We start from the raw sequence: 16,526 nt of genomic DNA, 5'->3' as shown, positions 1-16,526 counted from the left end.
AAGTCACAATTTAGTCATAATACTTTAATGACCAAACGGTCCACAAAACGGCAGACAAAGCAATTTCGGTGAAACAGTCGAATATATTCTGGACAATGTCAATGAAGATCGCCATCGGATGTGGGCGGGGATGAGACAGTTAATTCTAATTATGGCCGTATTGTGAGAAATTTTATAGCTATCTCATTGGCGCGTTCATTACTACGACCGCGGTAATTGTACTCTATTGTACGCAGTCCATTTTTCTGCAAATCGTGTGAATCTGGGATGGGGGACGCCAATTTCCGTGAACTTTATTCCCCCTAAAGCCATGATGGAGTAGTTAAACCAACGGTTCGATTGATGTGGATTATTATTTGAAGCAGAAATCCTTTTAAAAACTAATTAAAGCGTTCATTGAATAGGTTTTTTGCTTAGCGTAGAATAAATGGATGCCATTATTGTGTTTATTTTGGGCTCGAGACAACTGCCGATAGACTCTAAAGTTTCATCGCGGTCTGCCGGACCGATTAGCGTCCTGACAGCTAATTTATATACACAACTTACTGTTCTATTTCTAGGAACAATTTCAGCCCGTGCATTGCTGAAATAGATGTGGGTAGAAGGTAAGAAAACGTACTTTAAATAACTTCAGTAATTAATGAATTTGAAAACATAGTATCAAGGTTAATAGGGAACATTTTAAATTTCATTCTGTCCGTATTAGTACCCATGATAATGTACAAATTCGATTTTTTAAGTGATTTGTAATACGATATAGGCTTTAAAGTTTTAATATTAATTCTTACAGAAGACAAATAAATCAAAAAACAATATGTGACCTTAAAATATAATAACTTAAATATATTATTTAAAGGAGTCGCTTTAGGCAAGGTTCCGAAGATACTGGCAGCGTTCCCCCTTTGAACGGCTAGACTAAATCTTTGTCCGAGGTAGCTGCCAGCTCTTCGGTCACCTGTGATGTCGACTAACTTTTTTGCTATTACCTTAAAAAGCCTTATAGCGCTAGGATCCCGCTAGGGTCTCGACACCGAACGGGACAAAATCATATTCGGAGCCTAGCCCCTGTCTATAGACTTAGATAAATACTTGATGAAAATGTCGTTGGATATATTATATACAATGCCATTAAATTATTGCGATAGCAGCTGTGTGTCGCATACACCTCATTGCTTTTTCCATGACATTGCGTTATGCCATAAAGCTTATCGACTTTGGTGTTACGATCTAACATTTGTTCAGTTTTCATAAAATTTATTACAATGCCATACAACAGATAACATTCATTTTGGCTTTAGATCTTAAAAATTCAGCAATCCGCTCGCGATTTAAACCAAAAGTTTAAAGTGATTTAAGCTTTACAATTGTAAACATAATAATAATACATTTTAAATGTATTCAATTTAAGCGTATCATCACTATAATGAACAACAAATGCTTTTCCACCCGAACTCATCGAAGCTAAATCTGGAAATAATTAAGACTACAGATTCCTTCGACAAATTGTTTGAGCACTAAATTGGTTCGACATTTCAACTCTTTAATGGGCTTGTTAGGCAGTTAAATAGTTGACATGCCACGCGGAAAATAAAAGATAGTTAACTGTTTAAAAGGGTTGTTACATAAACTGAAAGTAATACATTTAGTAATTTTATTACAACTGCAACAAGCTTTTACTTTTATCGTCACAAACATCTGCTCATAACGACTATTGTTTTTTCTAAAACGATAATTTGTCACTCGCTTTTAAACTTCAAATGTCACAGAGTCAATCGTATTCACAGATATCTTTTATAGTCACATAAATTTTACAAAATCACATTTCCGTTGAGTGTGCCATCTCACTAAAAGCATAGAGCATGGCAATAAATTATCGAACGAACGCACTAAAATAGCGTAACACCCCAACGCATGGGAACCGCGACCCAGATCGACCCCAAATCCAAAATTCTCCAAGGCTGTCCCCCGGATTCAAATCAAAAACATATCAGAAGGAGGCCGTAAAGCGATTAGGCATGCCCGTTCAATAAACAATTTAGAAGGCTAAAGAAATTACTCAAACAAATGATAAATGCATCCGTCACGCGATGAAAGACTACGTAAATTGAAATGAGGAAGATGGAACAATGAATGAGGGAGACACAGCCGGAAGCAATGCGGATTTTTCCTTGTTATCCCAAACAACAATGGCCCTCGGATTTTATACTTACCTAGGCGAGATCTTTTGTTTAATTAATTATCCACCGGATAGAATAATTAAGCTAAAATATGATGACGTGATTACAGCTACGCCGAGTATTAATATCAGATGCCCATTGTTCATATCGAATAACGTGTATTTAGATCGGATCATATCAAAGTAACAAGGGAGATACGCGCAGAATAACCTATTAATTACAAGTTTCATACAAGAATGGATTACAATTATAGTAATTTAGATGATTATATGAAACTTCTATAACGTATATTTATAACAAAACTTTCATAGTTCTAATCAAGCGTGAAATAATCATACATTTTCATGGTACCGACTGCTATCAATCAGAGTACATTCGAAGCTGATAATCTATCGTCAACAGTCCAACATTTAATTGTTGATGGATCGCTATGGAACCCCGTCAGATATTTCACGCGCGAATATCATTGGTGCAAAACTCTTGCATATATCGATAAGGATTTATTATTCTCATCTTTACATCTCACCCTCAACAGGAAATGACACGAAGAATGACGGATGCTAAAGGCGGTAACAGGGAAAATTGTTGTTTATTTGATTTTCATGGAGCGCCTGATTGATTTATATCTGTTACTTGGTAAACTTAATATTTTTATATCATTATCAGTAGCCTCTTCAAACGAGAAGAGATTTCGTTGTTTGCTTAACACTTTAGATAATAAGAAATGTGGGGGCTTAAAAATGTTATTGTAACAATCGAGGTCGAGCGAGTCAAGATGGGTGTTCCAGTCATAAAAAGTTATTATATTTTTTTAACCATCGCCTTATCTCCACCTCGTAACTACTGAAGATGCCTTTGATATATTTGTTTTATGTTGATAAGGTTAACCATACTTAAGCGCTTTATCGAATAAGTGATTACAAATGGATCGTTCATTATAATGAGTAATTTGTATCACTATGTCACTCGAAGTGTGTGATAAAGATGAGACAGTATAAGTTAATTTATAGTCACAGGCGTCAGTATATGAAAGCGATCGCCCACATTACCAATTACCTATTTGATAAGGGATTTATTTATGATCGCCGCTTTTAAAATTCATTGTATTATTTATCCTTAAACCGAGGTCACTATCTGACTTATCGTCAACAGGAATAGGCTTTTAAACTTGAGTACGGTTGATAACATTGAGAGTAATTAAGTGACCGAATTGGAAACAGTATTTTTGCCCTTAAGAAAATTTTCGAAGAGATATCAAGAAACCTAAATTGGATTATCGGGTACCCGGAGTGGATAAGACGCTTCTAAAGTGTTCATAAAATTTTGATAAAGTTCTCTGTCTCCGCGGCAAAGTTTTATTAAACTCGATAAAGAGGTATCAAAGTAGTTTTATAGCGGAACATAGAAAATGAATTACTTTAAGTAACTATCGATAAGCTTCTATAGTTTCAGTCGAGCGAATTGATAACACTCACGACGAGAAATCCACTTCACTTAACAACTTCAGCTTCGGTATTATCTCAATCAACTTCGATCTAAAGACCGTACGATCACCTGCCTCATTAATAACCCTCATTCAGATTTGAAGAAAATTTGTAAATATATTAACTTAAGTTATATTTTTAAAACTGTTGTATCTACAGATGATATACTCGTATCTACTATACAAATACCAATCATTAAATTAAGCAAATGTTTGTTTATTTGCAGCTAAAAGCCAGCAAATGATGGGTGCGGTGGAAGTTTCGCCCCTTGGAAGCTAAAACACATTATCGGCCGCAGAGCTAGCGGTTGTATGTGTGATGATTGTTCATTGACTAAATATTTAAGAATGTTGTCTCTCTTAGCGTGGGTTATCTAGAAAAGATCATAGCCAGCCTTGTGGTCTCTGTTGTGTGTAATATTACTTGTATGCAAATAAATCTAAGAGGCTGTGTGCTGCAAGATTTTTTTTGCACAATATACACTTTAAAACCTCAAACGTTGAGCTCGGAACATTAATAAGAAATACTTACTAAAACAACACAAAATACTTTTTACACTTTAAAATAACGGTTTAGTACTTTCTCTGTGATGACCTAGGCGGGTCTTATAAATATGCATATTTTGTATTGTATGGTAAATAAAGAGATGGGATGCATCCGTCGTCAGATGACCCTACGACACCAAACACAGGATTCGAGACATTAAACAAACATACCTATTGATTCTAATGTAACTGTATTGTGTTTGAGGACAATGTTTTATGTATGGGCTCAAGAATCTATTGAGGAACGGATAGAATTTTATTGTATGAGACAGAGGGAGTTCCTCGAACATTTTGTTATCCTATTTTAGTAAATCTTATATAAGTTATAACTTCCTATTATAATTTCAAATAAAAATTACTCGTAATATTACGTTCAAAATATGAACAACTACCAAAACTAATATTATAATTAGGAGGTATTCATGTCTTAAGTCGGAAACACACGTGTCGTGGCGTGTCGTGACGCGCTAGAAGCATATTGGTTTCATACATTTAATATGATTAGAAATATATTTGCATGTTGTGTCGTGTCGCAACACGTTCTGTCTAATCATATTAAATGTATGAAACCAATATGCTTCTGGCGCGTCACAACACGCCACGACACGTAAGTGTGTTTCCGACTTAAGTCATGTTGTTTTGAGAAGATTATTTTTAATTTCCAGGAAATATATTATCAAACGCTGCAGTCAACTGCAGCCGTATCAGCTTAGCACACCGCGCTACAGCTACTAACTAGCTACTACTTAAAGGATATATGAAATATGTGAGACCAGTAGACTGGTTCCGCTGGATTGACAGAGTGAAGGAGTACCTGTTGCAACTGAAAACCAACGAAGGAAAGTGGCACAAGACAGGGAGCGTTTGAAGTTTCTCGATTTGGAGGCTAAGACACATTTTGGGTCGCAGATCCGGCGGAGTAAGTTTGAAAGTTATAGGTTTGCTTTCTTTTAATAGTAAATATCTAAAATCAAATAGCAAATATCTACTTATTTTGCATAAACATGAAGCTCTAGAAACCCTCACATTTTCTGTCCTAGCCTTAGACCGTATTCTTTTTCTTTGAAATCAAACTTAATACCTCTGTACACACATTGAAATTTGTACCGAGCTAAATAGACGGAAGATGTTTATACAATATTTAAACTTATATTTGAAATTAGTACCGAGCTAAGTAGACGACTCATTGGTCTAGTGGTTAGTACCCCTGACTCCATCCATGGGTCCCGGGTTCGATACCCGGCTGAGACGAACATCGATGCGATGAGCATTTGGTGTTGTGCTTCGGTCTTGGGTGTTTAAATATGTATTTATATGTCTATATATTATCTATAATATGTATGTATATCCGTTGCCTAGTACCCATAACACAAGCTTCACCAGCTTATGGGACTAGGTCAATTGGTGTGAATTGTCTTTTAGAAAAAATAAAAATGTGTGCGTGTACTAGGTGTACACACGTAAGAAGTGAAACTTCTTTATGACCTTATTTTTCAAAAATGATCTACTATTTGCAACTTTACAGAAATTGGTTAAATAAAGTTAAATTAGATAAAGTTTAAAAAAAGGCTTTTATTATCATAGACATGAATACAAATACAATTATTTCATTTTACCTTATTACTAGTAAGATTATTACAGAATTTAATTAATTGTAATTATTACTATCATTGTTATCGTTATTATATATTTTTTTTATTAATGCCTTTTAATCTCGTCGGATCAACCGTGGTAGGGACAAGAAAAAGATGGCGCGTAACCGAAAAATGTGACGGTAATTTTTCCAACGCCGATAAAGAAGTTTGACTTCAAAAAGCAACATGGCGCGTAACCAAAAAACGTGACGATTTGCTACAAAATTTCACCCATACGTCGATAAAGAAGTTTCACTTCAAAAAGATGGCGCGTAACGGAAAAATGTGACGCGTAACGACAAAATGTTACACTAAATTTTTTTCCAACCCCGATAAAGAAGTTTCACTTCAAAAAAAATTTTGTATTGCATTGGATTCGAAATATACGACCCTCAACATCTATAAGTCATTGTAACGAATGGTTAAAACGCAACAATTTGTTACCTATTTCAGTAATATAACCCTAGTAAAGGTATCAAATGTCGTGATTTTAAGAACTAATGTTTCCAGTACGGTATTTCCGGCTCTAACAGCCCAGATCGGCAATTAAACTGATTTACAGCGCTTAAAGCGCTTCACCCCAAAAACTGTTTGCTTAATCAACGTTAAATTGTTAATTATTCACCTTAAAATGTTGTTTAATTACGCACTTTTAGACAATACACACTAATAAGATAATTTCTAAGTACCTAATCTACAAAATTAATAAAATATGCAAACTTAATTTTTGTTCAATGTTCTTACACTTACACTATTGTATATCTCATTATTTTTTTCTGGTGTAACTATAAATAAATAAATATTCAAAAGTTTACGTGATAGAGTTACTTGTTTTTTTTTATGATTGGACAATTCACACCAATTGACCTAGTCCCATGCTAAGCTGGTGAAGCTTGTGTTATGGGTACTATGCAACGGATATACATACATATTATAGATAGATAGACATATAAATACATATTTAAACACTTAAGACCTAAGCACAACACCAAATGCTCATCACATCTATGTTTGTGTCAGCCGGGGATCGAACCCGGGACTCATGGATTCGCAGTCAGGGGTACTAACCACTAGACCAATGAGCCGTCAAATGAGCTTTAATCGCGGTTATTAATTACTTTTGCCAAATTAGTATGATCAAACCAATCGGGGCCGTTTTCGTATATGCAATACAGTAATTTTATTTTTATTTTATTTTACTGTTTGAAACAGGTTTCACTATCTGTTTAGTGTCCTATGTATGTCCTAAAAACCTAAATACGTGCTTTGAAACCCCTTTTTTATACATTGTTATATGCTATTTATAGTTTTTGTATACATATAAGGTATACATATTTAATTTGTCGTCACTGTAGTTAATTAAGGTTTACTTACATACAAACCGTATTTAGCAAATATTAAATTAATTAACATAAAGACTCACGGAAATAAAATAAGTCCCTTCACTGCCCTATGTTTCCTGAATTAACTAATCAGACATATATTGAACCTAAGAAGCACCGATCATAAAATGAATATGTATAATAATTAATACCATTATATGTAATGGTAAAAAAAATATTTATTATTTGAATATAGTTTTAGTGCTGTTAGCTTGTGAAATATGAATCGGCTTAATACCATTTAAATATATTTAGTTGTAGATGTTGTTAATAAATTTCTTCAATCTACACTTATAAAACAGAATGATAACACGACACCATATTAACGATAATGTTGCCACATGTAACATATAAATATACCCATAAAATAAACATAAACAATGGTCTACAAGCTTTGTATTGCCAGTATAATGTTATTACCAGATTTCTTGATAACAAAACATCCAACTAAAATAGGGAATTACTGCATAAAATATATGAAAATGACTTTAATCCGTTAGAGTAGATGCATAACTACAGACTAAATTTGGTATAGGAGGATTTACTATATAGTTGAATATTGTATTATAAAAACAATATAAAGTAAAACATTGCTTCGTAGATTAGTCGTTAAAGCAACTTTCGTTTTATATATTCTTGGTTCGATTTTTGTCGAAACAATAATTGTTTTGGTTTGATAGATGTCTACTACTAGTATATTATACTATGTAAAATACTGTTAACCCTAGAATTTAAAGTGATTTTATAGTTTTTTAATTGATTGACATTTTATAAGTAATAAATTAATTAAACATTTTTAAACGACGCCAAGTTTACTTCAATTTCTGTCCTTTTATCTACCTAATATAAATGATTGATATGGAATTTCATGATGTATATGGAATTTTAGCCAGTTTTATTTTACATAACAAAATAAAATTATAACCATTTTTGTAGGTACTTATATGTATATTGTATACGTATAATAAATATTATCTGATCCTTTTCCAAATTCCGCTCCAATTTCTCTTCCAATAAAATAAATCTAATAACGCACTTCCTAACTTTTTTACATGGCTGACGCACAAACCGTGCAGGCCAACAGGAAAAAAAACGACGCCAAGTTTTAGTTAAGTTACACGAGAATATACAGTTTATTAATATATGAACTACTATATTATCAGATATAGGCTTGAAAAGTAAATACTTAAAATCTCCATTTGAAATCCGTACACTGAAAGATTTTGCTAATTCATCGTTCTCTCCCCAATGATAAGAGGTCCGCGCAACCGGAAGTCGTATTTTACTTTTTCAAAGCTTGAGAGCTTTGCAAAATGTCTTCGAAAAATGATTTTATGCTGTTAAGTACATTCTGACATCCCTTCACTTGTTTTCACAATGGTACACTCAAACTTCTCAAACGAGGCTTTGGTTATATAGAACCTTGTATAAAATTTACTCATATTTTTAAAACGAAGTGTATTAAATATTATTTACATTTAAAATAACTTACTTTTAAATAAAACTTCTTCACGCGCGAATTTATTACATTATTAACTATATTTGAGCAGTGTTGGCCTTGTGGCTTCACAGTGCGACTCTCATCCCTAAGGCCGTAGGTTCGATCCCCGGCTGTGCAACAATGGACTTTCTTTCTATGTGCGCATTTAGCATTTGCTTGAACGGTGAAGCAAAACATCGTGAGGAAACCGACATGTCTTAGACGGTAGACCCAAAAGGACAACGGCGTGTGTCAGGCATAGGAGGCTGATCACCTACTGAGGCTGATCACCTGTAGCGCCACTGATTTTTTATTAACTATATTTCGAGTGCTTTTCAATTTCGAGTGGCCAGCGAAAGTCGCATCAAGTTGACAATTCTATTGTCTATTAAAATATTGCTATTATTAACTAACAACCTATAATGTTAATAATATAATAACAGATGGCAATAAAGAAATAAAAGATATATAACAGATGGCAATATCTTTACTCTTGTCAGTCGGTTAAATAGTGTATATCTATTAAATTTTTCAACATTGAATCATTCCATAGTTACTGTAATACAAACCAGTCGTAATTGTCATCATATTTGCCAGCCATAAAAAACTGCTAAAACCTTTTGATTAATAATCTACATTTTAAGAACTGGACGTTAGTAACTTAATCATACATAAAAATAGTCATTAGTTGTACCTAATAGGTGTTTGTAAATTTAAGAATTTTTTTGAATGTTTGTTTTGTTTACTAATGGACTAACATAGCAAATAAGGACGAATCGTTAACTCTAACTAAAACTACATATGGATATTATAATTAAATTATTATTATTTTAATAAATTCCTTTTAAACGTTGTATGAAACATACGCAGAAATTTACGTATTAATACGTGAACAAAAAAAGAAGGGATTAAATTCTCGTATCGATATCTCAAAATCTCATTATATGATTGTAATCTGATATTTAGGTGAGAAAGTCTGTTTCCGGACTATAAGAAAAGTATAAATGGAGAAGAGTACTTAAATCCCTTGTCTTGTAGCATGTAAGTGATAACAAATACAGATAATGAAAGATAACAGATATCTGTGTTCTTAACGCTTAACAATTTTTCTGTTGGTTCCTTGTTTGTTGACTTTATAATGTGTCACACATGCACAAAGTAAAAACTTTTTAATCATACTATTGACGAGTTGAAATGTCGCCTGTAATGTAAATGTAATGTAATGTAAAAAAATGCGTGTCTTTAAGTTTATTACAACGCATACAGATAATTATTTTTAAAATTCGATAACATTTTCTTTGACGTATGTAAAGCATAAATTTGGAGTCGATCATCATGACATAAATGTGTACATATACCAGATAAAAATAACCTTTTTTGGTATTTCTATTATTCTATTCATATCGCCCACAATTATTATCAAAACATATTTTATTTAAGTTTAAACGCAGTGTCTATGGTTTTATTATATGTACAGATTATACACAAATATACCTGGCTAACAGTGCCTAGAACTTAAAATAATATTAACGTTTTATAAATGCTCCATTTAAAACACTCGAATGAATTAAACTTAAATTATCTTCCTAACCGTACGTAATATATAGGTATAGTTGATTTATTAAATAAATAATACATCAATAACAGAGAGCGCTGAAAAGTCACATAAAATATATTTAAAAAAATATTTGTTACTTGCGACGATAAATAGGAAATCCTTATTTTATAAAAGTACATAAAGTTTGAACATGGTATTGTTATTGTATGTAGAATTAAATTACCTGACAGAACTCGTATTATAAGTAAAAATAAATTTGTATAGGTAAGTTGTAATACCAATTTTCCAATAGACAATACATGTGTAATTATAGTAAAATAATCTTTAATTTAATAAAATACTTACAATATTATTTCCGTATATCCAATAAACACAAGTCTTGCACTACACAAAAATCACGAAACACGACACGAATTTGGCGGTAAAACGGGCACGTTGGGACGTCCGACTTTCCCGAATACCGAGAAGGAACTAGTTGGCCCCGGACAACTACGTCGACTATGAATAGTGTAGGCGGCTTTCAGGCGAGGGATGAACAAACCCCTAAGCAACATATTACTAAAACGCGAAATCGGCAACCCTGATTTTACGGTTTGATCCTAATTTTGCATAACGTATTAATAGATGTATAGGGAATGTGAATATCTATGAAAACATTTCTCAAATTTCATAAGCGTATTTTTTCGTCTATATAAAGAATTATTAATCTTTTATTACGAAACAATATTACAATACAATATTTAATATATCTATACAAAAAAGGGATAAACGAGATTTAAAGCATAGACTATTTATACATCTGTTGCAATAAAGACCTTGCAATAAAGTTAATTACCTGTGAGTAGAATATCACTTGTTTATCATTTAAAAACAAAAAACCAAAGCATTTTTAAATTGGAATATCAGTGCTACCTTACTGTGCTGCAGTTTAATGTGACATTAATCCAGCTATGTTACGCCCAGAGTCAACACGTTGGATAGAGCAGCCATAAAATCTGTGCTATTTATAAAATGTCTGCAATGCCGGTGCAATGTTGGGAATAATCCTTATCGATCTAGGTTAATTTTAGCTTACAATAGGACGTGCGCAGGCTTTCACGTGGAATTTGTATTGATCAACAGTTATTCTTAGGTTGGCGAATAATTAATTTGAGTGGTGACGTAAGGACCTATTGTGTCAATTTGCAATCTGAAATCCTGGCTAGATACATACATACGGAAAGATTTCATTTAAATGTCGATTTCGACGACTCATTGGTTGTCAAGTGGTTAGTACCCCTGACTGCGAATCCATGGGTCCCGGGTTCGATCCCCGGCTGAGACGAACATCGATGTGATGAGCATTTGGTGTTGTGCTTAGGTCTTGGGTGTTTAAATATGTATTTATATCTATCTATCTATAATAATATATATGTATATCCGTTGCCTAGTACCCATAACACAAGCTTCACCAGCTTAGCATGGGACTAGGTCAATTGGTGTGAATTGTCTTAAAAAAAAAAATGAGTGAAAACGTCTAAAAACAACTTTTCTATATTCCCATACAAAATATTCGTAATAATACTTAAAACTCAATTTGAACTTTAATACCATATCATAGAGTTCAAGTGTTAGTGGAGGGGTTCCGGGAAGGTAAATTTTTATTTTTGACATTATGTATTTGTTGTCTTATCTACTTTCTTTTTTTATCTTACTAGCTAGACCGGTGTCCCGAATAGCAGAATAAGTATTTAAACAAAAATAAAGAATAGACTGTTAGGCGGTACGATGTTTGCCAGGCCAGCTAGTAATCAATATATTATATTTGATTTTTAAAAGTAAATAAAATAGAAATTACTAAGTCACTGGTCAGTTTCGTATGACGCAAGTTTCACGAAAACTTGGCCTCTTGGGTCGTATATTTTATAAAGATTGGAGATCTGACCTTCTCTAGGTCAATGTTCCTATAAGTTTACTGCTGAAACGAGGTTGCCATTACACAAGATCCCCTTACTATCCTGGCAGCTGAGCAAAACTGATATCTTGCGAATTAATATTTTATAGCACACTTGGATGCGAATCTTAAGTATTAAAGATTATGAGTAATATTATAATACATTGTTAATAAACTTGTGGGTGAATTAGATTTTTTTATTCCCATACGTTTTTAACATGCTCATACTTAGCGCTTAGACGCGTAAATGAAGTTTACCCTTAGAGCTTTGGTTATTGTAATGGTCAACTGAACTGTTTGTAGTATATATTCAGCAACGAATAACAGTCGATTAATTTTGTATGTTTATATTATATGCACATAAATTGACATAAAACTACTAAATTCTGTTGTCAATTTTGGCCGGGAGCTCCCCAGTAGGTACCAGCTGAAGAAGCTGGACACTTGAACGTATTCAACGAAGAGCGGTTAGAATCGTCGACGACCATACCCTTTCTGAGCGGATTTATACGTTGCGTAGAGATGTGGGGTCTCTCTGAATCTTCTACCGCATTTAACAGATGAGTTTCATCATCGAACGTCGAAGCAGAATACGAAATTCCAGCCGTAACACCTCGCCGTCCGTCTTTCAATAAGTGAGCGTTTTTTTGGGTTATTTGCTGTGTGGAACCAGCTGCCCACTGATGTATTTCCGAATCAATTTGACTTAGGATCCTTCCAGACATCAAATTTTTTGAAGGCCGGCACTCGTGAACCTTCTGGAAATGAGAGTGTCGATGGGCGACAGTATCACTTAACATCAGGCGAGCCTGTTTGCCCCCTGTTTGTTCTATAAAAAAACCTTTATTGTTTTACTGTAATAATTAAAAAGATATCATAGTTAAAACAATCTAGTAAATACAATGTGCATTAGGGATAGACTAATAGAGAGTCATTGAAAAGAGAGGTTATAGGTACCAATTAAACTGTACATCAAAATTTACTTTGTAAAATATTGCGATAAGCCAGATAATTTGAGTCCATTTTTTTTTTGTACATAAAGCTGCAAACATCTGGTTTAAACTCACATTAAAAACCATGATAGAAGGGCGGTAAGGTAACATTGACAAATCTAAAAATCATCATGTATGATTGTATTACATTAAAATATAAGATGCGGGTGAAATGACAAATAGAAGCATCTTCGTCGTTACTTAAATATGTTGTACACTGACACTGAGTAATAATAGTGTGGTGATGATGCATATTTTGTAAAATTAACTCAAAAGGAAGCCGTTTGTTACCGTTATTATTTTCAACAAAGAAATACTATTTCTGATACTTCACACACATTCAAGAAGATCGTTAAACAAATTAAATGTAGGTAATTTTAAATGGATAGAAATATTCTATTTTATTTACAATAATTTAAAATACATACACCTTTATTATTGATATATACGTTACCATGATATAAATGTCAGGGCTGTTTTACATATTTATATAGTTAAACAAATTTAATGCTATAAAATATGCAGAATACCTACGTAATGAAAAATAGTTTTTTATATGTCAAAAATTACAAGTAATTTTAATAAAATAAAAATAAAATATGTTTTTATGGAACATAAGATACAGGTATCACTTATCTTATGCATGTCATTAAATTTGAAACTGCAGGCATCCCTACTCATCGGCAAAGAAGACAGAGGGTGTAGGCCGAGAGGAAAAGCCGGCGTAAAAAACTCTCGGTACTCTTTTAAAATAGCAAATCATCAAACAACACTTATTTTACAACAAATATCGCAAATTAATTAGACCACCTCTCTAGCACTAGTCCCTTTTATCAACTAGATAATCGTTAGCTTTATAGTACCTAAACATTTTTACACAGCTTTTCTTTAATACATTTCTTAAATTAATTAAAAGGCAGAGATAAAAGAGCCCCTGGGATTTTATTAAAGAAGAGTATACCTTTTCCCAAAAAATAGTTGCTAACTTTAGATAGTCTAGTACGGGGAAATTGCAGATAGATAATAGATAAAGTCTTATAATTTATAGAGAATTAATAAAAAATATGATTATTTAAGCAGTAGAAAAGTCATAAATTACTCCACATTCGTTTTATTTTGGGCCACAATGGCCTGGTAAAACACAAATTAAACTAATAGCAAAATGTATAAAAGAATGTTAATTAATTAAAAATTAAGGTAATTACTACACTGTAAACCATTCATACATTGAAAGAAAATCGAAGTATCACGCATTGTATTTTCAGGAAAGAGCCTGCACTCGTACATGTCAAGACGCCAGACGTGACAACGAATTTTAAAGTGCACTCTATGTAATAGCGTTCTCGATTCTTCGAAATCATTGTAGTGACGTGTGGTAATGTACGTTAAAATAAAAACATTTTTTTTTAAGTAATAGGAGACAAACGGGCAGAAGGCTCACCTGATGTTAAGTGACACCGCCGCCCATGGACACTGCCAGAAGGCTCGCAAGTGCGTTGCCGGCCTTTCATGAATTGGTACGCTCTTACCTTGAAGGACCCTAAGTCGAATAGGTTCGAAAATACTTCAGTGGGCAGCTGGTTCCACATGGTGCGCGGAAAAATACATACATCGTTCGAGAGACTTTGAAGGGATTCAGGGTCAATCTTGGTGTTCTAAGAGACCCAGAGAGCAGCGCTAAGAGGCAATTTTTTGGTCACTTACATTAAGATAACGGTGTTTGTGAGAGAAGCCAGATAAGTTCCTGCCTTGCGATTCTGTAACTCACTTTTCGAACTCACACAGCGGTTTTCGCATCGGCGGTCGCTCTGAAATCAGTCGTGAAGCAGTCATTTTATGATTTGGCATCCTGATAAACAATAAACTACAAGCTCCCACCTTTTCAGAATGCCAAATCATAAATTGACTTCTTCACGACTGATTTGAGAGCGACCGCCGATGCGAAAACCGCTGTGTGAGTTCGAAAAGTGAGTTACAGAATCGCAGGGCAGATACGGAGAAAAATTCTAACTTTAAAAAATCTAATGGTTTTTATCTCCGATTAGAACGAGCGAGAATGACGGATTAGAGCCGATACGTTATGCATCACGAGCATATAAACCACGAACCCCTCAAGTTTAAAGAGATGCTAATCACCTCGTGTACACTAGAAGTGTAGTTAATCCCGGGCGCCATGTTGAGCTTCCTAAATCCTCTCAAAGACGCGCGCTTTAATTATTGATAAAGTAGAAAATCAAGTGTATTTAGCTTGATTTTATATGGTTGGGCGCTTTTCTAAACAGAATATGTAAACATTGTTAAAATAAAATGGACTTCATTGGTACCGTGAAATTACTTGTTTAGAGTTTAAATTATATCGTAATTCATAATATGCGTGACCAAGGGATAACATTGGCTTGACTTTGAGTTAGGATCATAATTAACAACAATAGTGATTGGACCAATAAAGTATAATTTAATGTGTGATAATTACGTAGATAATAGACTTGAAAAACAATGTAGAATTAAATGTAACAGGGGCCAAACGTTCAGGAGACTCATCTGATGTTAAGTGATGCCGCCCCGCCGCCCATGGACATTCTCAATGCCTGACGGCTCGCGAGTGCGTTGCCGGCCTTTTAAAAAAATTGTACGCTCTTTTCATGAATTAGTTAGTCGAATTGATTCGTAAATACTTTAGTGGGCAGCTGGTCCCACATAGTGGTGGTGCGCGGCAAAAATTTAAAAATTATAAAAAGCCTTAATAGGAAAATTTTGCGGAAATTTTTATAACGTTTCATACTATTAGGGCTTCTCAGATTGGCTTTATAATTCTTAAACAATGATTTTCAGCGAGATAAGCCAGATATTTTGCTGAATAAGCCACGTCGGTTCTTACACGCGTCAAGCTTGCGGAGAACGTGTACTAACTTATTAAGTTCAAGCTAAAAGCTCGCTGTGAACTTGCTTCACGAACAGAAAACAACTAAAACTGCTTGATCGATATCTTGGGAAATTCAATAGCATTTTCTCATAACGTCTAAACCTAATAAAGTCTCGAAGGAGTATATGCTTCAAGGAAAAGTATTAAGAAAACTTTATAATTACTAGCAACGACAAAAATATTTTTTGATATTTGAGTTTTAGAATAACTTATTAAATTTTTAAGTTATTTTTCATGTGTCAAATATATTTAAATAATTATTAAATGAGAAAAAAGCCACTGAGTAGTATACAGATAATACATAGTATTAGATTATTTAATTTTAGAACATTAATTAATTGTAATATTTTCTTATGAAATTTAAATGAAGGAACGTATATGTATTTTAAGTTGGGAATATTAGATATAAAATGTAGAT

General features: G+C 33.5%; 1 protein-coding gene across 2 annotated transcripts in view; it reads right to left on the bottom strand.

The window, feature by feature from the left end:
• The window catches only part of LOC125059269 (roundabout homolog 2-like), a 59,669-nt gene that overhangs the window by 29,527 nt on the left and 13,616 nt on the right, over nucleotides 1-16,526 (bottom strand). Inside the window, exon 1 of one of the 2 annotated variants that reach the window (XM_047663633.1) lies at nucleotides 10,606-10,732. The exons of the other annotated variant lie outside the window; for it this stretch is intronic. The gene's annotated coding sequence lies outside the window, so the exon portion shown is untranslated. Of the gene's footprint in view, nucleotides 1-10,605; nucleotides 10,733-16,526 lie in introns of those variants that run through there. 2 annotated transcript variants of the gene reach the window in all.

The sequence above is a fragment of the Pieris napi genome, chromosome 19 (assembly GCF_905475465.1).
Source record: "Pieris napi chromosome 19, ilPieNapi1.2, whole genome shotgun sequence".
Classification (NCBI taxonomy): Eukaryota; Metazoa; Arthropoda; class Insecta; order Lepidoptera; family Pieridae; genus Pieris; species Pieris napi.
Note: the sequence above shows the minus strand (reverse complement) of the source record. Positions and strands in the feature narration are given on the sequence as shown.